This window comes from Cupressus sempervirens, chromosome 3 (genome assembly GCF_028749045.1).
Source record: "Cupressus sempervirens isolate cs-2001-9-10 chromosome 3, ASM2874904v1, whole genome shotgun sequence".
Classification (NCBI taxonomy): Eukaryota; Viridiplantae; Streptophyta; class Pinopsida; order Cupressales; family Cupressaceae; genus Cupressus; species Cupressus sempervirens.
Window position 1 is genome coordinate 789,309,711 of NC_143120.1, and position 26,811 is coordinate 789,336,521.

Here is a 26,811-nt window from a genome sequence, read left to right on the forward strand (position 1 = left end):
AGTGAAGCTCTTGAAAGAAACACGAAAGAGAAAAAAATGACTTCATTGGAGATTCAAGAACCAAATAATTGTAGAAAAACTCATCTCTGGTTTGTTATGTAAAATGATTCAACACTGGATGATCATTTCAAAGTAATGCAATCTTGATGAAGTTCTTTCTTGCATAATCATTTTTAAAATGTAATAGATGGGGTCCAAGATTATGTCTTTAAAAGCTATGTGAGAGACAACAAGTGTAAGGAAGAAAAGGTGTGCAAAATTGCTTCCTACACTAATCTTTGAGCGGATGATTATGCAAATTCAACTAACTATTGCAGAGATCTCAAGAAATGAATAATGATATAATCAAAATAACAATGAACACATAACACAATGATTACTGTGGGGAAACCCTTTTGGGAGAAAAACCCGCACAATGTATTATCGAACCAAGATTATTACAATACACTTGTAGTGCAAGTTCTTACAGGAGTGCATCACAACAAATCAAACTTAGAGAGACTTCTTCTAGCACCTAGTCTTGCAAACTGAACTCAATTACCCAAACACCTCCTCAAGCCCTTCTTTTATAGTGATTTTACCACCTAGAAACCACTTGTGGTTTTACAAAATCATGGGAAAAACTACCATGCCACATGTTACCCATTTTTGACATTTACATTTTCAAGATGGAAGAAACAACCAGGAAAAAATAGTATTCCCGTCCATAATTTTGTCTCTTAGTTTAGACCCCCATAAAAGTAATTAAATAAGCTAACTATGCTCTAAAAATGGCCCTCCCATATTCTACTATGGATAGGGTACCTTTTGGTATTTGTAAACTCTTTTCTAAGATATAAACAAGTGGAAAACTTTCACAAATTCTTTTTGAAATTTTCTAGAAAAAGATTGCAATGTTGAGACACATGTTCTCAACATTCTCCCACTTTTCAAATACCTTGCAAGAGTTAGGGGATCCAAAATATCATGGACTTAATATCTAGGGGCTAAGAGACCCATAGACTCTGAACACCATCTAAAATTCTTTGTGCTCCTGGGCTTAGTTAATGCACCAACAATATTCACCAAGGTCTCTACCTTCTCTAGCTTCAACTTGCCATCCTCAACCATATCTCTCACAAAATGATATTGTACATCAATGTGCTTGATCCTGGCATGAAATTTCAAGTTCTTCACTAGGCGAATTTCACTTTGACTATCCCTATAAATTGTCATTGCACTCTATTTGAACTCTATATATGAACATAATCTCTTTAGCCAGATAGCTTCCTTGTAGGAATGAGTAGCTGCAATATACTTTTCCTTAGTAGTGGACAAAGTGATGACAACCTATCACTTGATCATCCAGCTAATTGCTACACCAAATAATTTAAACACATATACACTAGTGGATCTTCTACTATGAAGATCATTGGCCTAGTCTGAATCCACATAGCCTTGAATATCTAAGGAATGATCATTTCCTATTCCATGAAAACATATCAAGTACTCTGAGGTACCCTGTAAGTATCTAAAAATTATTTTTACTACATCCCAATTTGCTCTTCCTAGATTAGACATATAACAAGAAAGTACTCCCACTTCTTGGGCAATGTTTGATCTTGTACAAACCATAGCATACATCAAACTTCCAACAACACTCTAATATGGTACTCAACTCATCTCTTCCATCTCCAATGGGGTGTAGGACACTGTGAACTAGAAAGCTTTATTCCCATTATAATAGGAACACTCAATGGTCTTAAATCCTACATATTGAACCTTTTAAGAATAGTACCAACATACTTACTCTGGCCTAGCCAAAGCTTTTTGTTTAGTCTATCTCTTATAATCTCCATTCCTAGAATGTACCTTGTTGCACCAAGATCTTTCATTTCAAACTTTATCGAGAGGTGAGATTTTAACTCTGCAATCAAACCTTTTCCTTTGCCAATAAACAACATGTCATTGACATACAAGGCAATAACGAGGAAACCATCACCATTAGATTTGAAATATATATAGTGATCGGATTTAGATTGCACAAATCCCAAACTCAACACATATGTATCAAACATTTGATACCACATCCTAGGACTTTGTTCAAAGATTTCTTCAATTTATAGACCAAATGACTTTTACCTTTTACCACATAGTGCTCTAGCTATGACATGTAAATTTCTTCCTCCAAATCTCCATGAAGGAAAGCAATTTTCACATCCATTTTCTCAATCTCCAGATCATAAGTTGTTGCAATAGAAAGAAAAAATCTAATGGATGTCATTTTGGCTACTGGAGAAAAAATTTCACCATAATCTACTCCCTCAACCTAAGAGGAACCTTTTGCAACCAAATGTGCTTTATACTTCTCAATGCTTCCATCTGAACCCATCTTCCTTTTGGAAACCCATTTACAACCAATAGGCTTTTGTCCTTCAGGAAATGATGCAAGATCCCATGTTTGATTCCTCTTAAGAGCTTCCATTTCTTCATCCATGGCTATTTTCTAGGACTCTAAATCATTCATACCAAGAGCCTCTTGTAAAAATCTCAGTTCATTAATATTATCATTCAATGCAAATATGCATCTCTAATCATCAAGAGAATACCCATACCTTTTAGGTGGTTTCCTTTGTCTAGTAGATCTTCGAACAAGATCTAGTTCAAGTTTAGCTTTAGGTACCTCATCTTCCTTTGATGATTCAAAGCTCATAGAGCTATCTTTGATTTTTTGTCTTTCTAAAGGCCTTGATTCAACTTTCTCCAATGTAGCAGGTAGTTGAATCGCATTTTTCTTTTCTTCTATTTGTTCTAGTTGCACTATAATAGAAGAATGGTTAGTTTCTCTAAAAATAACACTTCTTGAATAAAAAACCTTTTGTTCAATAGGATTTCAAATCTTGTATCCTTTCACACCATAGCTATATCTGATGAAAATACATTTAACAACTTGGTTATCCAATTTATTTTTCTTTTCCTTTGGCACATGAGCATATGCTTCACAACTAAACACTCTTGTCTAAGTGAAGGCTTTTTGGCCTGAACACACTTCCATTGGCATCTTATCAACAAGAGTTGATGTAAGAGACCTATTTATTAGGTAGCAAGTAGTGTCTATAGCTTTGAAAAAACTTTTTTTCTAGTCCAACACCACTCAACATACTTCTAGCCTTCTCCATCAAGGTCTTGTTCATTCTTTCTACAACTCCATTCTGTTGTAGAGAATATAAAGTTGTATTCTTTCTTTTAATACCAAAATATTTGCAAAATGTGTCAAAATCATTGGAGAAAAATTCACCACCATTATCAATTCTCAAACATTTCATTCTCTTTCTAGTCTGTAGCTCAACCATTGCTTTAAATTCTTTGAAATGACTGAAAACTTCAAATTTACTCCTAAGGAAATAAACCCATGTTCTTCTACTAAATCATCAATGAAAGAAACATAATAAACAAATCTACCAATAGAAGGAACATCAATTGGACCAAATACATTTGAATGGATTAGATGCAAAAAACATGAGGACTTATGAGAACTTTAGTAAAACTAAATATGGTTTTGTTTACCATAGATACAATGCTCAAAAAAATCAAATTCAAGATTGCAATCATTCAACCCATCAATGAGATTCTTATTTTTCAAGGTCCATAGACCCTTCTCACCAATTTGGATGAGTCTCTAGTGCCATAAGTGGTCTTCTCTATAGGAAATTTTTATTGGTTAGACAAAGCACCCTTGGGTACCCAAAAACCACGACCATCTATTGAAAGAGAAACCCTCTCCTTTTCCAACAGAGTGGTCTTTTTCATAATCTTATTAGAAGTACTATTGCACTCAACTATGCATGCATTAAGCTTGTAAAATGTACCCAATTTTATTACTCTTGCTATCACCATAGCACCTCTCACCATTTTTACACCTACTTCAGAAAACTATGCATGCACACCCACATCTATTAGCTTACTAACAGATAAAAAGTTCCTCAATTGTCTAGGGCTATGAAAGACACCATAAAATCTTCTAATTCTACCATCAAAAAATTTCACATGAATACTTCCATGACCAAAAATATCAAGAACTGATTTATCACCCAAATCTACCTTAACACCATCAAAATTTTCATACTTACTAACCTAGTTTCTATTAGGAGTCATGTGGAAAGATGCACTTGAGTCTATTAATCATGCATTTTTACCTACACGAGTGGCCAAGGCTACAATAAAAGCATCTCCATTTTCCTTTTGAGACTCAAAATAAGAATCTTGCTTCTTCTTCTTCTTCTTCTTATTCTTCTCCTCTTTGTAGTCCTTTTAGAAGTGTCCAAGTTTGCCACAATTCTAGCAGATTGCCTTGGACTTACCAGGAGATTTTGATTTCCCCTTATTCTTGGACTTGGAATGACCATGCTTCTTTTCATTCTTGCCTCTTTCTTCTAGTCTTCCTCAAACACTCAAAGCCTCTTTGGCATTTAGAGAGACCTTTCTTCTCATCTCCTTAGAAAGTAGAGAACCAACAACATCCTCCATCTTCAAGACAACTAAAGTGCTTCCTATGGCCATAACAAGACTATCCCATGAGGCTGGTAATGAAAATAGAAAGATTTGACACCTTTCTTCTTCATCCATTAGCACCCTAATAGAGATAAATTGACTTAGCAACATATTGAAGCTTTCCAAATGCTCAGAAATTTTTCCACCTTCTTCCATTCTCAAGGAATACAACTTCTTCCTTAAGAAAATCTTTTTTACAAGTGATTTCACTTGATTAATCTCACTTAACTTCTTCTAAAGCTTCTTCATGGACATTAATCAAAATTAAGTTTGCAAGACACAATCTAATGAGACCTTTAGCTTTTCTATCTATCACATCATACTGTGTGGCTAAAGTCAGATCTTTGGGCCTCACCTTCTTCTCATCAATTGCATCCCATAGATCCTGATCATTCAATAGATCTTCCATCTTTAACTTCCACATCTCAAAGTTTTTGCCAGAATTAATTATAATAATACACATTTTATTCATTTGGTTGCACATTTCTGGAATTGGAATACCAACCAGAATATATATATATACACACACACACACACATGAATTGAATGTGTTTTTATATCTACATTTTTGACATGATTTAAAATATATAATTCATTTGTATAGAAATTCAATGTGATTGCCAAGAAAAAAAAAGTGAGGTTTCTATTTATAAAGCTCTCCAACTATTGTGTTTCATTACAAATTGAGATTTTTCAAGGGTAGATTTCTCTAAGGTTGTGGATTCATACCTTGTTCCTTTTCCAATAACTGAAATTGGAACTTTGTTGAACCCAGAAAAAAAAATTGAGGAGAGTTATATAGATAGAAAAATTATGTTTTTCAATTTATATGTTATGGTTTTGATGTGTATCATGCCCAACATCAATAAGGAAAAAACAAAACTAATAATTTTTTTAAAGATACATTAATGTTTATAATATATTCAAATGTCTTGATGTTTAATCTTAAATGATTTACACTCATATTAGATTGTGGTTATTCTTGAATGGTACCTGTTGGTCTGATTTTTGCAAAATAAGTTTTTCCAAATCCTAGGTTAAAAATAAGAATTGAATTCATTATTTTTTTGATTAGGGCTTTTTGACTATTTGGCCTTGCATCATATTAACTTTTGAAAAACTTTTCAAACCCTAAGTCTTGCATTCCTTTTAAGTTTATAAGTACGTGAAGCTTTTTCAAATTTTGAATATTCCATATCCTGTTCAAATATTTTGTGCCCCCAAGTGTCTTTTTCCCTTTTTGTTTCACACTGTTTTAACCATAGTGACATAGCAACTACCAAGAAATTAATTAGCGGTGTCATGAAATGGAGGCATGATGACTGAAAAGTGCTTTGTCTTAGAAGGTTTTAGTCATGTGCTCCATGTCAGAATTGTCAGTGTTAGAAAGGAACCACTTGAAACAAGTTGTGTTTGGTGTCACTAGAGTTTAGATTTTTCAGTGAGTCACTATGTCATGACAAAAAAATCTTTGTGCCTTGCCAGTAGCGATGTAGAGCCTTGCCAGAGAATGCATAAAATGGAAACTTTTGAAAATAATGGCTAATGCGAAGTTCCCACGTAGTATCATGAACATGCACATTCATTTTTCTAACAAAGGTACTAATTAATATAATCATGATTGATAGGTAGTCACTCTCCTATCACTAGATTTTAATAGATCACTAGAAGTCACTATGTTGCAATAAAAAAGGTAACGGATCTCGTCGATAGTAATGTAGCGACTCATCGAGAGAATGGTTTTGTGGTAGAAAATCTTAAAGGTGGTTCCCAACATTTTCTTTGTCAAACTTGAACCATGATACAGTGACATATTGTTGAGAATGTGTGGATACCTAAAATTTTAAAATCACTGGAGGTCACTATGTTGCGATCGAGAATTTCTTATGCATCGTTGGTAGCAACATAGTGCTCAGCTTGAAAATGAGAAACACAATGGGCCCCAGAAAACTTGATCCCACAACAAGGATTAAAGTATTGATATATATGCTAGCTTGATAGGACTTTCCCACATCATCAATAATGTGGACCCATGCCCAAGTCAAATTTCAGATGCAAGATGATGATCATTGGATCAAGATCAGATCAACGATAATTTCCAAGTCACTATGAGAAGTTGTGCACTATTTACCCAATGCGATTTGGCGACTATGGGACCAACCATAATTATAAGGATGAAATACAGTTTCCTTACCCTCAAATTAAGCTCAGATTTATGGTCATCACTTTATCACTATCATGAGTTGCTCAAATGATAAGGATATTGATATAGCAAATAAAGAAAATGGAAAGGGGGCCCACCATATTTGTATTAAATGATGCATCAAATGTCCTTCACTCGATCAAAATGGAATCAACAATCATCACTTTGTCACTATTGGAAGTTGCTCACACTTTATGTATAGAGACATAACAAGTTAGGAAAATGAAGGAGGGACCCACCACTCTGATATTAAAAATGCATTAAAACACCTGCCATCATATTGAGATGAGATCAAGGGTTATCGCTTCATCACTATGGCAACATGCTCATTTCTTATGTATAGTGAGCTAATGACTCAACAACATGCGTCCTCAAGGATTAGTGGGTCCAATTTGTGTTATCAACAATGAAGAAAAGGTACACATGACAAAATCTCATTGGATTGACTACCAACATGTCAAGTGGAATGTGAGTCATCCTTGTTTGTATTCCTAGATAGTAGGATTTTTCAAGATCAACGGTGTAAATTTAAATGTAGAAGGTGGTGCCATTCTATTTCCCTTATAGTTCATTTATGAAGAATGAAAGCTTCACATGTGAAAAAAATAGAGTATATTGCAGAAGATTTCACCATTTTTATCCCACGCGAACAAGTTTTCAAGTTTTTTAGAGTAGAAGAAACAAGTGAGAATTGGTGCTTGATCAAAACGTGTAGCAGTTTCCCATTGTTCATAAGATATTGCAGATTTATAGAGTAGGACAAGAAGAAAATCAAGTAAGTTCCCATATACTATAGCCTTTGTAGCATTTTAGTTTTTATATATTATAGTCAAGAGGATTATTTGGCTAGGAATATTCACGATGACCTACTTCAATTGCTCCCTGAGTCCACCACTGAAACTATGCAAGTTAAAAAGTCAACTTCATTAAACCCTAGGCTCAGAGTTATAGATGGGTTATATGATAAGGGGAATTGGGTCTGAGATGCTAACACTTCTCAAACTAGTCTACTTTTATTCAAGAAATGGTTTTTAGAGAGGAATTTGTTGGAACCACATGCCAATATTTGGAACTCTAATTTAGGGAAATTAGTGGTTCCAAGTGTCTTTATGGATTATGACCTCTTTGAGGCCATGGCAAAAAATTACGACCAAGCAATTAGAGTGGTGAGAAGAACTGATGGTGAAATTATGATCACAATCAACCTAGAGGAAATTAGGTAGGTATTTGGTTTAGGGCCTCTCACTGATTATCATGTGCCCATTGACTTGAAAGAATTAGAAAATGAATACATGTCAAAGAAGGATGCAATCAAGCAAGGCGCACTAAGGGCATATATAGGAAAAATTGGAACACTGCCAGCAATGACAATATCCTCTAAAGAACCCTTCAAAAGGGCATACTTCAATACCAAGGCTATGGAGGCATACATGACTCTATGTAGAGTTTTTGGAGAAGATGAATAGGAGTTTATGCCCATGGGTTTTATGTATATGATTACTCAGATTTCCTCTTTTGGTGTGGACATAATTTTTTATTTTGCTTCTTATTTAGTAGAAGAAATTCATAATGGCCTAGTTGGGATTGTGAAAGGCAAAGTGGAGAAGATTTTTTATTGCTATTCTTTGTTAATGCATATGTTTTTCTTCAAGGGAGTAATGTATTTTGGTAAAGAGATGAAATTGAATAGGGAATAGGATGGGGAAGCACTACCAATCCAATTATGGAGTGCAGATATGACCTAGGAAGCAAAAAAGGCTAGTTTTGTTAGGTTTGATAGATATTTTTCCTCAATATTGAGATGCCTATTATTAAGTGACAATCCTAGAGTACCCAAGGCATTAAAAAGTCTTATTAGGCACAATCCTATTAGTTTGAAAGTTTCACATAATTGGGGAGACATCATCCCATATTCAATCTCAACTATCATTAGAATTTATGATTTCAAATGTACCCCCCATGTGTTACCTTACCAAGTACCTTTAAAGGTAGGAGTGGTTGAATTTTTGTGGTAGCTAGGAGGATTGGAGGAAACCTATTTGATGGAAAGATAGATAGGGTCAATATTCTCCACTTGCATAGTGGCCCATCAATTTGTAATCACCAAAGGGGGTTGGCTTTCTCTACATAAGATATTAGATCAGTATAAGATGATTGTTTCTCACCCTAATTTTTGTGAGACTAAGGGATTTTATCATTTGGCCTTTAGACACATAATTAAGCTTGGAAAAATTGATCATGAATTTTATTTTCTTGAAGATATAATAAGAAATGAATACTCCTTGCAAGAGCAGGAAACTAAGAAGGAAAAATGGAGAGTATTCTCAAAAGTTTTGGATTTCATTCATTGTTTTGATGCAGATTATAGTCCTCTAGGTAATGCCATTACATAGGCAGATAGAATAAATAAGCTCATTCTTACTTTTCTTGAAATAATGGAAACCATGAATGAGAAGAAACAAATTCATATTAATTATTTCTTAGATAATGCCAGGGAGGTAATGAGGAAACTAGGATTCACTCCCAATATAGGGGTAGGTCAATTAACTATCCAAAAAAGGATAGGTTATACTATCATTCAAAATAAAAATACCACTATGGACAAAGGAAAACAAATAATTAGATCCACTAGTGTTGTCTAGGAAGAGAGGCCTCCTAAGCCCTCCCCTAAGAGGTGCAAAATAATAAGGGAAGAAGATCCTCACATTAAGGAATACTCACCTTCATAGACCCCTTTGAGGATTGAAGAGAAACAACTTACTAGGGAATAAATTAAACAATTGGGGTCCTAAGGAGGAGTTTTTTTTACTCAATCCAAAATAGATGAAGGAAATCCCTAGGAGCCTCCTATGCCAAGTGTTGAGTTGACAGTAGCAGATTATAAAGGAAGAGAATAAGACCCTGTGTTAGAGCAAGCAAGTCAATAGTTTTTGTTAGATGATAGTTTTGTCAAATCTAGAGCCTTCCACCAGTTTGCATGGAGAACCAACATGGTCAAATTTGAAGAAAGATGCAATAAGCTAAGAATAGAGCATCTAGAGCTGGAGGAGGCAGCCTTGCAAAATCAAATAAAAGAAAAGATGATGCAAGAATTCCAAAATATAACCCCTGAAGAGGGGAGATAGATGGTAAAAGCCTCAAATATTTTATTATTACCTAATTGGGATATAGATGATGCTTTGATTTTTAATTCTATTTCAAATAAATTGGATTTGTAAGATCCAAGCAAGAAGGAATTCACAGGTACTACTTTCAGTGAGGACCAAGCTACTTTGGTTATATGGTCATTGAGAAAGGGATCTAGGGTTATTTCATCACAACTAGATGACTTAGGATTAATGGGAAATATCATTGTGAGAAGAGTAGTAGATACATCCCATGTATAGGCAGCTCATATGGGTGTTGCATCATCTTAGTTTGTTCTAGCCACTATAGAAAAAGAAAAAAAAACAATGTTTGAATTGCAAAGTAAGTATGAGAGTGTTTTGGGGGCCTCTAATAAAGAAGTTCAAAGAAGAATCAAACCTGCAAATAAAGTAACGGGGAGGTCTTCTAGGCCAAGAATAATATATCCCCATCCTCTAGTGGAACCTTTTAAATCCACTCCTCTCATAGAAATGCCAGATACCCCACAAAGGCCATAGTATTACATAGTTGAAGACTTTGAAGAAGAAAAGAGAAAACTGTGGGCATTACATGTAGAGTTAAATGTACAGTATGAAGATAAATTGAGAAAAGCTCTGACATATCTAGGGGATAAAATTGAATGGTCACTATTTTATGATCAGCTAACAAAGACAATAAACATATGGGATGAAATGAAAGCCAATGATGAGGCTCTAAAGCCTATTGTAAATAAATGGGTAAAAAGAAGGAAGGAAATGACATTTTTGTGTTACTCTGTCATAAGATTTTCACATGACCAAATTGAAAAGACTTATGATATTGTTTTTGATTAAGTAAAATAGGTTTTATAGGGATCCTAAAACCCAAAATTTTTACAACATAAAGATAGAAATTAAAAAAGTCCAGCTAACATAAAACTACTACGAAAAGCCAAAACCAACATAAGACCCAAGGCCAAGAGGCAAAAGCCAACACCCAAAAAAACTATAAGAAAAACCAAGAGAGAAGAAACTATGAGAAAGACTTAATGATATTGTTAATGACCTTCCAGAATTTGATAATAAAAGAGTTCATCCATAGAGAAGAATAGTGGGCTACTTGAATAAATATAAGAGCCAAAAATTTGATTTATTCTCTCATGCCCTAGATAGAAAGAATAAATTAAAGAATAAAGATGAATGGGCTAAGGAATTAGATGATTTATTTTGTTTGAGAATGAATAAAATCATCAATGAAAAGGGACATGCATGGTGGGCTACCACAATAGAAGAAATGGTGAAAGCCTAGTTGTTCTTTGATTCTTTGAAATGAGATTTTGTTGACATTGATAGTGAAGTTGAATATTTTATCAAGAAGCAATAGGATATTCTACAATTTGATTGGCCAAATGACACACTTTATGACAACTGGATGGTAGATATTTCTTCTGATGAACAATTAGAAGAATCTGAAAGTGATGATGATGAAATACATGAAGATGAACTAAAAATCATTGACTCACTTTCATTAGCACCTGTGAAAGAAGAAGACAAAGAAGGGCAATCATATCATGTGAAAGATGCAATGGATCAGTTGGATGATGTGGAAAAAATGGAACCAAATGTAACTGTCATCTTGGTAGTACATGATGATATGAGTGGAAATGCCAGAGTGGAGGTCAAGTTGCATGAATCAGAGCCTGACACATCACTAGCAAGTTTGATAGCTACATATGTCGAGGACTTAGAGTAAATAAAGGCCAATCATGGGATTTTTAGCTTATGAAGATATAATAGAAAAAGGGGCCTACCAAGAGAATGATATAATGTTACCTTTCTATTACATAAAGTTTTGTCTTTTTCTGTTAAGCAAATGTAATTTTTTTTTTTGTAAAAGGACACCTATCAATTCTTTATGCCTGAAGCTTGTTGCATCTCACACTATATAAGTGAGATTCTAGGGCTAGAGAAGGGTCTAATTTCTAATGCAATTTTAGTGTTACACTGAGTATGTTTTGGTCCAGTCATTGTAGAAAACTTTATGATGTATTTTCTCTGCAAATTTTCTAAGAATACATTAATGTTATGTGATCCTTGTATTTTTTCTAGAGTCATTCCAGGTTTTACTAAAATTGTATGCAATTTTCAAGGAAAATTAATATAAAATTGAGTTGTCCCCATATCTGTTCTTGTTGAATTTTGTCTCCTTTGCTATTACCTAGTTATTTTGAGATTGTGTAAGTAAAGCTTGTCCAATTGAATGCAATTCACTTAGGTTGTATGTCAATTCATTACTGCTATTAATTCAATGAATTAAGTAAAGGCTTTGATGAGTTTGATGGGATTGCTATGGTAATAGAAAGGATTTCTATAAGAATGAATTCCAATAAGAATATTTGATAATGTTTGTTGTAATGCAATAAATTAGATCTAGAAATTGGAGTAGACTCTAAATCCAAATGGAATAAGCACTGATGACATTAATTAAGTCTATAGATGGGTAGATCATGAATAAACATCAAGTCTAAAATCACAATCAACTTTATTCTACTGTTCTTGAAGATTTTCAAAGGTTGTTAGCACTTGTTTGCATGGAATACTTTAGCCTTAGATAGCCACTATTGCTACAAATACTTGCAAATCTATAGAAGAATTGTAACCAAATCTACTATATGGGATGTATTTTATCTAAAGTGTTAAGAAATGGACAAATCATGTATGTGTCTGAAGATTTTAAATAAGAATCAAAATGAAACTGATAAAATTCTCATATAATAGCATTCAATTTTGAATCATCCCCTAGGTATTCCCACCTTGGTTTTGCAGAGCCTATAGAGTAGAAGACCGTCCATGGTTTTTTTGAAGTTGGGTCCAAGTGGTTTGCACATGTAATTGTTAATAGGAAATGACTAATCCTTAGCTTACATGAGTATTACCACTTTGGTATTGAGTATTTTTTTGCTCAATAGTTCATTATGACTAAATGTGTACAAGTTGCATTCTAAGGTTATGAGTTATGTTAAAGATTTGGGTATTACCCATTGATTTGAATTTTTGATAAGATAAGAAGATACATAATCTATACTTTAACTTGGAGAAGTTAAAGTTAGTTGATGAAACAAAGATTGGGCCATTAAAAAATCTAGATTCAAGTTTTCTATGGTAGGTTGCCAGGTTGACTATCAATGTTTGCAATAATAAGTTAAGATGATATCTTGGTTGTAAATCCTTTACCTTCTATACTCTAAATTAAGATTCTCTACAATGCATGTAAAATTCAATTTTTGTATTAATGTAGTTGGAAAGGTCCTAGGGCTTATGAATATGGAAATTTTTAATAAAATTCATAAATGTTTTGAATAGAAGTTACTTTATCACATACATGCCCTCCCATAAATTAAAAAAATATGATACATTCCAATTTAGTTATTTCAGTTATTTTATTTGGTTATGACTTAAGTTAATTATTCATTTATACCTTTTCAATTTGCTAAATTAAACCACACCATATCTATCCATTACAACCCCATTGACCTAGGTTTGCTTGATAGTTCCCCATGCCACCTTAAATCTTACGAACCAGTTTCACTAATTCTTTTTATTTTTATAATGATTTTTCTCTAAATATCCTGACAATAAAAAAAAATACTTATCAAATTTCACCATTCATTAAATTCAACTTTGGTAATTGCTACATTCACTAACTATCCCTATGTTTTCTTTTATTAATTTGACCATTTCATAACATAGAATGACAAATACAAAAAATAAAATTACTTACATTATTGACTTCTATCCCATATCAGTAAAAAAAATTTTCCCATTAACTAGACCTATAAATATTCTTCCACAATGCAACTACTTTTTTTAAAAATATTTTAACACAACCCCCTTTTCCTCATTTTCCTAAGTCTACCCACTATCCCACATGTTAACTTACTCTTTCCTAGCAAATTCCCCTAGAAAGTTCTCCCATCTACCCACTTCCACCCTAGTCAAGTGGAATGTTAGATGTCCCATCCTTAAGGACACCTAGGGATCCACCTAACGTAAGTGGACATGGGTTGTTCCTTAAATGAAAATGTATTAAAACTTTTTTTTTTAAAAATTCCTGTGACATTTCCCAAGTTTCCCCACTTCTTCCTAGGCATGGGTGGTTGCATAGTTTTAGGGCTTTCACTTTTACATCTCCCCAAAACTAGGTACCTAGGGAGGAGGTCAATTCCATGTCAGATCATGGCATGTTTTATTATCATTTCAAACATTCAAGCCAACCTTTTTACTTGGCCACCTAGAGGGACCAATTACTCTCTTTTTTCTTTCTTGGGATTTTTATTATGTTAGATTGAGGACAAGGGTATGCCTAGGTAAGAGAGATTAGGTTGGAGGTAACAAATATTACCTTAATTTATTTTGTTGATCTAAATATAGGATTATAATAATAATTTCCTTGCTCTTTATGTATATATATATATATATATATATATATATATATATATATATATATATATATATATATATATATATATATATATATATCTGTGTGTGTGTGTGTGTGTGTGTGTACACACACACACACACACACACATACATACATACATACATACATATATATATATATATATATGTATGTATGTATGTATGTATATATACATATATGTACATACATACATACATATATATGTATATATATGTACACACACACACACATTTGTTTATTTGTCCACCTTATAATTAATTTATTGACATTGTACTTGGTCCCTTCAAGTTGATTAACTTCTTGTATGGCAATAGTATTATGTTGGGTGAGTAAATGTTTTCTTTTTATAAAAATAAAATAAAGGTATGGGTAGGAAATGTATATTTTATTTGATTATATTATTTTATTTACTGTATTAGAGGAGAGGCTTTTGTTGAGTTTCCATACATTCTCTACCAAGAAAATATGCACCTACAGACTTCTTTTGAAGTTCAACTTTTGCCTAGTTTTCTTCTTGCATTCTCTATAATTGTTTATACTTGATTTGATGAAATCGACATTGGTTAATGCATTACACTATCTTTTAAATCTAGCAAGCTAATATATTACTCCAAACAACTAACATAATACTAACAAAATCTAACTGCAAATACTCTAATATGAACATAAATGAAATCTCTTTTGCTAATTACATTTCTAACATCCAATTCATGACTATATCTATATATGAATAGACTAACTATTCATTACATATTCTACAACTATGTATGAGCCAAGTTTTATTACATAATGCATCTAATTATTTCTATGAGCATGGAGAATAATAGAATCACAATGCATAGTCTTATTTAAAGCATACTAATGCCTACATTGATGCTTAAATTTTCTCTTCAATACATTCATATCCGAGATTATAACTCGGCAACACCAATACAATGAAAATTTCTTTCATGATTCTCTCAAGCTTAAATCCAAATATTTATCAAGTATGCACATGAGGTGGTGAATTTACCATATCAAATATAAAAATGGAGGGACTTCCTTTTACAATACATAAATGATTCACAATCTCTCTCTAATGACAAATAAATGGGGATAATAAAAACTCTCTTATAGAATACAAAATAATTCACATAACAAGATAGAATTTGCTTCTCCATTTCCAACACAATAGAATAGATTCTTCTTCTCCTATGCAAGGGAAAGACTACATGAACTCTGAGTTTCCAAGATCATCAAGTAAAACTTGCAAATAGAGACAAAAATGGGGAACCATGGAGGCTCACCTCCCAATCTAGACCTCAAGGAGGCCACACACCGAGCTTGGGGAAACAAGGCATATACAGTTCAACACCTTCACAGTCACCTATCATGCATAACCATAGCAACACAACTCAACATCGCACAATACAACCCATCCCAAGGCTTGCACATAGATTCAACAATAGAATCAAGATATAGGGTGAAGATGGGCTCTCTCCATGAGGAGAATTTAAAATCCATGAATCATACATATACACGTATTATCATAATTAACATGCCCTTTCAAGGCTTAACAATGTCTTCCCTCTTCATAGACCTCCTTATACCTCCCAAGAATGCAAGTAATCACAGATTCCATACTCCATTGAAACACATCAAATCATCTCCACACATGGGAGAGTTTCTCAACTACATGGGTGAACCCAACTAACCCCTTCACCCAAGCATCTCTTCCCTCCCAAGGGTGAGTGATGCTTCACACCCATTTTACACCAACAATCTACATGAAAAAAACAAGATTCAAGAAAGAAATCTCATAAAACTTCTCACATTCAACACACATACAACAAGATTCTTCACAAAACCACATATACTTCATAACAAATCTACCATGCAATGAAGAAACACCATATCAAATCTATAATAAAATGAAGATACACCATGGATCATGGATACCAACCTTACTCCAAGCAATGGAAAATGAAAGTTGTAGTAGAGCTCCTTATCCTCTTCCTTCAAACCCTAATTGTTTATCAAATCTATAATGAAATGAAGAGACACAATGGATCATGGATACCAACCTTACTTTTTTGGCCCTCACAATGCTAGGTAAAGTCCAATTCCAAATTTCTTATGGAGTAATCCTTGTTTCCCTTACTAAATCAAGGAAATTAAGTCTAATTATTAATTAAGGAATTTAACTTGAGATAAGGTGGCTACATGATCCATCTTTAGAGAACATGTCATTTCCACATAACGAGTACAAGTGTCAAGTGACACACACAAAATTCACTATACATCACATATGGCATGTTCTGAATCTACTCATGAAATACATACTACTCACATACATATCACATTTACAAAATAACACATCAAAACAAGATTTATGAATCTTCTAAAGATTCACCTTGGCAGTGTCATATTAACATGTGTTTATATGTTGTTTCTGTATTATGTTTCCATGGTTTCTTTCCTACACACTAAACTCGAGCATCAGTAACCCAATGAAAAGTAACATATCAAATACATATGAAAATAAAGATACATGATAATTTCATTATTCTACAATTCACATATAACACATTTCAAGATTACTTCGTATTCTCCATCATTTGCTTACATTCATTTAATCATTAAACCTCAAAAATCTAAATATTACTGACTTTCCTAACAAGAACAATTTTAGCATTTTGAATCGCAACATAATTCCATTTCTTATCATAATAGTGAAATACTAAATAACTATCCATTAATTCATCGACTATGCCAATTAAGTCTTAATACATATCAAAATAGAAGATCACAAAGTAAATATCATCATATAAGTAGCAAAATTTACTATCCATCAAGTATCAAAAATATATGTTGAGATATCCAGTCCTAAGTAACAAAATGGAAATATAGTATCTATGCTATGATGGCTTGGGATGAGGCCTCATATCCTCCCCCTTAGGCATGAACTTCCTCTTGGAGTTCATCAGAAAGATAGGGTTACTGTCCTCTCATGATGTCGAGACCTCATCAAAACAATCTCACTAGACTCTAACCTAGTCCAGCTCTCTCCCTTAAAGTGAGAGGGTCCACTAATCCAATATGTGAATGGGCTCCAAGGCTATTCATCTATCTTATTCCACCTACAAATCATCCCAATCTATGATGTGAGACTCATCATAAATATACTTCTACAATACAAAAACATTAAATACATTATGGATACATGATAGGCTAGGTGGTAGGGCTATATGATAGGTGACTGGTCCTATCCACTCCAAAATCTCAAAGGTTCCAACAAAATCAGGTGCTAACTTAGAGCCCTTTCCATAATGGATTGGACTCTTATGAGGTCACACCCTCAAGAATACTCTATCACCCACCATGTACTCTCTATCTACCCTCTTAGCATTTGGATACTTGATCTTCTATCTATCTCGGGCCTCTTTGAGTAGTTGTCTAATCTGTGTCACCTATTATTTCATGTCCTTGACCAACTGTGGTCCAATGGATATTCTGTCCTCAATCCTATCCCAACTCAAGGGTGTCCTACACTGTTTGTTGTATAAAGCTTGGTAGGCTAGCATACCAATGCAAGAATGATGTCCATTATTATAGGCAAACTTAGCAAGATGCAAGTATTCTTCCCACTTAACTTGGTTATCCATCACATACATCTGCAACATATCCTCTAAAATCTAATTAACCCTCTCTATCTGTCCATCTAACTGAGGATGATAAGCAATGCTAAAGTTGAACTTGGTGCCCAATTCTTTCTATAATTCCATCCAAAAGGATGATGTAAACAAGGAATTTCTATCTGAGATGATCTTATGAGGAATGCCATGAAGTCTAACATTGTCTTGCAAGAACACCTGTGCAACTATAGGAGTAGTGAAGCTAGTTCAAACTAGTGAAAAATGGGAAACTTTGGTGAAGGTGTCTATCATCACCATGATGACATTGTGGTGATGAGAAGACATTGAAAAGACCAATAATGAAATCCATGGAAATCGTGTCCCATTTCTACTCTAGTATCTCATGGGGTTGCAAGAGTCCACCTAGATGTCCATGTTCTGCCTTAACCCTCTAACACTCAAGGCATTTGGCTACAAGATTAGCAATCTACATCCTCATACTCAACCAATGATATAGCTATCTTAAGTTGACATGGAGTTTCTTAACTCCAAGATGTGTTGCATAAGGTGCTCGATGAGCCTCCAAAATAAGGAACTCACACAAGTCACCTATGGAGGGTACATAATGCACCATTTATGTCATAATAATCCCTCAAAATTTAAAGAATAATTAGCAAATTTACCCTCAAGAGGTCTTTGAGAGTGGAATATTTGGAAAATTCTACATAGAATTCATCCTTCGATGGGTGGTGCATAATACACTCCCTCAAATCTATGCCTGTAACTATGGAAGTGAGCTCATGACATCACCTACTCAAGGCATCTGCCACTATGTTCTCCTTACCCTTAATGTAATGCACATCAAAATCATACTCACATAGGAACTCCATCCATCTCCTTTGCCTAGCATTAAGATTTGGTTGTGTGAAAATATATTGCAAACTTTGGTGATCTAAATGAAATTCAAATCATCGCCCTAAAAGGAAATGACACCATCATGCCAAAGCATGGACCACTGCCATGAGCTTGATATAATGAATAGGGTAATTGAGCTCATGATCCTTGAGTTTTCTAGACTCGTAAGCTATGGGTTAACCCTCTTGCATAAGAAAAACTCCAATTCCATCCAAGGAAGCATTTGTGCATACTACAAAGTCCAATGAGGGGTCGAGTACTACTAAAATGGGAGCACTAGTGAGTGCCCTCTTGAGCTTCTGAAAGGCCTCCTCACACTTTTCTATCCACTTAAAACTTCTTTCCCTTTCTCTAAAGAGAGGTAATAGGTGAGCTACCCTAGAGAAACCTACCACAAACTACCTATAGTATCCTACCAATCCCATAAAAATTCTAACCTCTATGACACTGGTAGGTGCTAGCCAATCCATGATGGCTCAGATCTTGGATGGGTCCAATAAGATACCATCTTTGACATCACATGACCCAAATAATGCACTTCCCATCTAAAAAAGGCACACTTCAACAAGCTACCATAAAGCTGATTCTCCCTTAACTATTGCAATACCTTCCATATGTGTCTTCATGTTCCTTCTCATCACGAGAATAGACCAATATATCATCTAGGAACACTACTACAAACTTGTCTAAGAATGTGCAGAATAACCCATTCATGAGGCTCATAAATATAGTTGGGGCATTCATGAGACCAAAAGGTACCACTGTAAACTTGTAGTGACCATATATTGTACAGAATGTAGTCTTGTGAATGTCACTTTTCATGATGCACAACTGATGGTACCCTGACTTCAAATCTATTTTGGAGAATACTCGGGCACCTTATAACTGATCAAATAGGCCATCAATCCTAGGTAGTGGGTATTGATTCCTGATAGTTACCTTATTTGACTATTGGTAATCAATGCACAATCTAAGTGACCCATCCTTCTTCTTAACAAAGATCACCGGTGCTCCCCAAGGTGACACACTAGGTCAAATATGTCCCTTCTCCAAAAGTTTCTCTAGTTAAATCTTAAGCTCATTGAGCTCATAGGTGATCATCCTATAGGGTGCTCTAGATACAAGTTCAAATCCTAGCATGAGATCAATATGGAAATCAACTACCCTTAGTGGTGGCATACTAGGAAGCTCTGATGGAAACACATCTACAAACTCCTATAATATTGGATAATCATCGAGGGAAGGATTGTCCCCTACATCCTCATCTTTATCACTGATGGTGATGGAAAAAAACTAACTTCCCTTCTGCATGCACTGCTTAAGCTACATGGTTGAAATCATACAAATGGATACTGGCCTCTGAACTCCTAAAATCACCCTAGGTGTACCATGATCATCTACACACTCAATCCTCTTTTGTCTACAATCCATCTTGGCACTATCACCACAAAGAAAATCCATGCCAAGGACTACATCATAGGAACCCAAGGGAGTAATATGCAAGTCTAATGTGTTGCACATGTCTCCAATCTGAATCAGACAATCATGGATCAAGGAATCAATTGACACTCTAGCCTTTGAAGCTAACTCAACCTCCCAGTCAACATCTTGTCTAGCTACCACTATCCTACATCACTCCAATAAAAAATGGGATATAAAAGATTATGTAGCCCCAGAGTCAAATAGTATAGTAACCTCATATACTCTAATCATACCTATAGCTTCAATCACTATGGCCTGGTGCTTGGCCAGGTAGTTATAAACCGCTATAAATACCTTGTGGGATCTGCCCATATCACCTACTATCGGCTCTAAGGTGGCTCCATGCTAACTACTATTTGTGGGACCTCATAGACACTCTCTCACATATGACCCATACCACTACAAGAATAACATGGCCCACATATCTGAATCTACACTCCCTATGGCCTGGACTAATGCTGACCCTTGATCCTACTAGATCCACTAAAGCCTCCCCTAGAGGACTAATGAGTTCTAGTTGGCTATGTATACTGGGTCTATGGCCTCTAATCATGCCTAGGGCCCTATGATTGCCACTATTTGGGCTTAAATCCCTAATAACCCTATGATGACCTCTGTCTAGTGTCTTTCTGGCCTCTCTGCTATGTCTATGGGGCCTTTAAGGACCCCACTAAATGAATTTGATTACCCTTCCAAGAGGATTTCTACTGTGCTAGTTGTTGGGAGGGATTTCGATCATGAGATCTATCCTAAGATTCCTGGCTAGTACAAATGTCTTTAGAAACCAATGCCATCTCAACTACCTCTCTAAAAGTGGTAGGAAATTCCAGCCACACCGATCATTGGAGAGATAAGTTAAGGCCCTTAATGAACTAATGGATGTGTAGCTTCTCATCCCTCATGTACTCCACATAAGGGAATAGCTCCAAGAACCTGCACTCATATTGGGCCACTATGAGACCCCTCTGCTAAAGATCATGGAACTCCTTAACCTACCTCTATCTAAGATGCTCTAACAAATACCTATATCTAAAATGGTCCACAAAGGACTCCTATGTGAGTGTCTCTATGTCTACTCCCCCTATAGTCTCCTCCTGCTTCCACCAGTTGGAAGCATCCTCTCATAAGAGGTGTATGGCAAGCCATGCCTTCAAATTTCTTCCATAGGTACACAATCCAAAGCACCTCTACAAACTCTATAGCCATGCTTTCATACATGTGCCATTTATGGTACTGGTGAATATGGGTGGCTTGAGCCGTAATAACTCACTAATCTCATCCCATATATCTCTGGGTGATCTCACTAGTACTTGCTCTAATCTAGGGGTTGTCTCTATCTAATGTATGGATGTTTCCCCATGATCCTCTACAAGTCTAGGTGGGGAACTTCTACTTCTCTCCCTGATATTTTCCCCATGCCCCTTTGCACCCTACTATTTTGGCTATGGAATGACAGGTGGTAATCTCTAGTGCACTACCCCAATAAGATTATTGATGGCATTCAAAATCTAATTAAGATTTGGAGGTTGCCCTGGTGGGGGTCCTCCCACATCTTGTCCTACCCCCTCTTGGCCTATTGGGTTTTCTCTAGGACCTTTGGCCCTCTGATGACCATAGTGGGTGACTATAGGCATCCTACACAAAGTTGTAGTTCATAGGGTAAACATAATGGGTTAAGATTCTAGTGTTGTAACCAAAAGCTCTGATACCAGAATGTCATGCCCAACATCAACAAGCCAAAACCACAACTAATAATTTTTTGTAAGATACGTTAATGTTTATAATATAGTCGAATGTCTTGATGTTTAATTTGAAATAGTTTACACTCATATCAAATTGTGGTTATTCTTGAATGGCACTTGTTATGACCAAGTGTTTATAAGTTGCATTCTAAGGTTATGAGTTACATCAAAGATTCGAGTATTATCAACTAATTTGAAATTTTGATAAGAAAAGAAGATACATAATCGATACTTTAACTTGGAGATGTTAAAGTCAGCTGATGGTATGAAGATTGTGCCGTTCAAAATTTGGATTCAAGTTTTCTATGGTAGGTTACTTGGTTGACTATCAATGTTTTCAGTACTAAGTTAAGATGATATCTTGGTTGTAAATCCTTCACCTTCTATACTCTAGATAAAGATGCTCTGCAATGCATTTAAATTCAATTTTTGTATTAATGTAGTTGGAAAGGTCCTAGGGCTTATGAATATGGAAATGTTTAATAAAAGTCATAAATGTTTTGGATAGAAGTTACCTCATCACATACATGCCCTCCCATAAAATATATATATAATAAATTCCTATTTAGATATTTCAATTATTTTATTTGGTTATGATTTAATTTAATTATTCATTTATTCCTTTTCAATTTGCTAAATTAAACCACACCATATATATCCACTACAACCCCATTGACCTAGGTTTTCTTGATAGTTCCCCATGTTGTCTTAAATCTTCCCAACCAATTTCACTAATTCCTTTTATTTTTATAATGATTTTTCTCTAAATATCCTAACAATAATATAAAAAACTACATAACAAATTTCACCATTCATTAAATTCAACCTTGGTAATTCCTACATTCACTAACTAACTATCCCTATGTTTTCTTTTATTAATTTGACCATTTCATAACATAAAGTGACAAATACAAAAAATAAAATTACTTACTTTATTGACTTCTATCTCGTTTAACCTAAACCAAGTATTTCCTATCACTAAAAAAAGTTTCTAATTAACTAGACCTATAAATATTCTTCCACAATGCAACTACTTTTTTTTAATAAATATTTTAACACAACTCCCTTTTTGCCATTTTCCTAAGTCTACCCACTTTCCCACATGTTAACTTACTCTTTCCTAGCAAATTCCTCTAGAAAATTCTCCCATCTACCCACTTCCACCCCAATCAAGTGGAATGTCAAATGTCCCATCCACAAGGATGCTTAGGGATCCACCTAAGGCAAGTAGATGTGGATTGTTCCTTAAATGCAAATGTATTAAACATTTTTATTAAAAAATTCTTGAGACATTTCCCAAGTTTCCCCACTTCTTCCTAGGTGTGGGTGGTTGCATAGTTTTAAGGATTTCACTTTTACACATCCCCAAAACTAGGCACCTAGGGAGGAGGTCAATTCCATGTTAGATCATGGCATGTCTTATTATCATTTCAAACATTCAAGCCAACCCTTTTTACTTGGCTACCTAGAGGGACCACTTACTAATTTTATTTTTCTTGGGATTTTTATTATGTTAGATTGAGGACAAGGGTATGCCTAGGAAGAGAGATTATGTTGGAGGTAACAAGTATTACCTTAATTTATTTTGTTGATCTAAATTTAGGATTATAATAATTATTCCCTTTCTCTTTATATATGTATATATAATTTTTATTTTTATTTTTTTGTTCACCTTATAATTAATTTATTGGCATTATACTTGGTCCCTTCAAGTTGATTAACTTCTTGTAAGGCAATAGTATTATGTTGGGTGAGTAGATGTTCATTTAAAAATAAAATTTAGAGGTATGGGTAGGAAATGTATATTTTATTTGATTGTATTATTTTATTTACTATATTAGAGGAGAGGCTTTTGTTGAGTAGCCATACATTCTCCAATAGGCAAATATGCACCTAAAGGCTTCTTTTGAAGTTCAACTTTTGCCTAGTCTTCTTCTTGCATTCTCTATAATTGTTTATACTTGATTTGATGAAATTGACATTGTATAATGCATTACACTATCTATTAAATCTAGCAAGCTAATATATTACTCCAAACAACTAACATAATACTAACAAAATCTAACTGTAAATACTCTAATATGAACATAAAAAAAATCTCTTTTGCTCATAATTTCCATGAACATTAACTATTCAATTTACATTGCTAACATCCATTTCATGACTATATATATATATATATATATATATATATATATATATATATATATATATATATATATATATATATATATATATATATATATATATATATATATATATATATATATATATATATATATATATATATTCTACAACTATGTATGAGCCAAGTTTTATTACATAATGCATCTAATTATTTCTATGAGCATGGAGAATAACAGAATCACAATACATAATCTTATTTAAAGCATACTAATGCCTACATTGATGCTTAAATTTTCTCTTCAATACATTCATATCTAAGATTGTAACCTGACAACACCAATACAATGAAAATTTCTTTCATGATCCTCTCAAGCTTACATCCAAACATTTATCAAGTATGCACATGAGGTGGTGAATTCACCATATCAAATGTACGACTGGAGGGACTTCTTTTTACAATACATAAATGATTCACAATCCCTCTCTAATGACAAATAAATTAGGATAATGACAAAACTCTTACAAATACAAACTAATTCACATAACAATATGGAGTTTGCTTCTCCATTTCCAACACAATACAATAAATTCTTCTTATCCTATGCAATGGAAAGACTACATGAACTCTGAGTTTCCAAGACCATCAAGTAAAACTTGCAAATAGAGACAAAAATGGGGAACCATGGAGGCTCACCACCAACCTAGGCTTCAAGGAGGCCATCCACCGACCTTGGGGAAACAAGGCACATATGGTTGCACACCTTCACATTCACCTATCATGCATAACCATAACAACACAACTGAACACCACACAATACAACCCATTCCAAGGCTTGCACATAGATTCAACAATAGAATCAAGATATAGGGTGAAGGTGGGCTGTCTCCATGAGGAGAATTTAAAATCCATGAATCATAAATATACACATATTCTCATAAGCAACATTCCCTTTCAAGACTTAACACTGTCTTTGCTCTTCATACACCTCCTTATGCGTCCCAAGAATGAAGTCCATACTCCATTGAAACACATCAAAATAATCTCCACACATGGGAGAGTTTCTCAACTACATGGGTGAGCCCAACTAACCCCTTCACCCAAGAATCTCTTCCCTCCCAAGGGTGAGTGATGCTTCACACCCATTTTACACCAACAATTAACATGAACAAAACAAGATTCAAGAAATAAATTTCATAAAACTTCTCACATTCAACACACATACAACAAGATTCTTCACAAAACCACATCTATTTCATAACAAATCTACCATGCAATGAAGAAACACCTCAAATATATCATGACATGAAGAGACACCATGGATCATGGATACCAACCTTACTCCAAGAAATGGCAAATGGAATTTGTAGTAGAGCTCCTTATCCTCTTCCTCCAAACCCTAAATGTCTCTAAAGTTAGAGAGTGTGCAAGTGGGTTTCTAGTTTGGCCATGCACCTATATATGACTCCCATTTTCGGATTCAATATAAAATGCATTCTTTTTGGGGTCTCCTAGGTCTTATAGGCACCCTAATGGTCACTATTAGCCCCCTAACTTAAGTATTATCATGGGTAGGGTTTATTTTCATCAAAAATTCACCTTAGAGCTACTTTTTTGGCCCTTACAATGCTAGCTAAAGTCCAATGCCAAATTTCTTATGGGGTAACCCTTGTTTCCCTTACTAAATCAAGGCAATTAAGTCTAATTCTTAATTAAGGAATTTAACTTGAGATAAGGTGGCTACATGATCCATCTTCAAAGAACATGTCATTTCCACATAACGAGTACAAGTGTCAAGTGACACACACAAAATTCACTATACATCACATATGTTCTTAATCTACTCATTAGCTATTGAGATACATATAATGTTTACAAAATAACACATCACAATGAGGTTTAAGAATCTTCTAAAAATTCACCTTGGCAGTGTCATATTAACATGTGTTTATACCTTGTTCCCATGTTATGTTTCCATGGTTTCTTTCTTGTACACTAAACTTGAGCATTAGTAACCCAATGAAAAGTCACATATAAAATACATATGAAAATAAAGATACATTATAATTTCATTATTCTACAATTCACATATAACACATTTCAAAATTACTTCCTATTCTCCATCATTTGCTTACATTCATTTAATCATTAAACCTCAAAATTCTGAATATTTCTAACTTTTCTAACAAGATCAATTTTAGCATTTTGAATCACAACATAATTCCATTTCTTACCATAATAGTGAAATACTAAATAACTATCCATTAATTCATCGACTATGCCACTTAAGTCCTAATATATATCAAAATGGAAGATCACAAAGTAAATATCATCAGATAAGTAGCAAAATTTATTGTCCATCAAGTACCAAAAATATATGTCAAGATATCTAGTCCTAAGTAAGAAAATGGAAATATAGTATCTATGGTATGATGGTTCTGGGTGAGGCTTCACAAGGTGGAAGCCTCAAATAAGATCATTCTATGAGCAGGGAAACTTAAAGTCTATGGTAGATGAAGAGTAATACCCCTCTTATGTTAAGAAGTATCAATAGTGTTTTGAAGAAAGTATAAGTACACTTGGACTAGGCTGGGAGATAAGTTCACTTTTGGTACT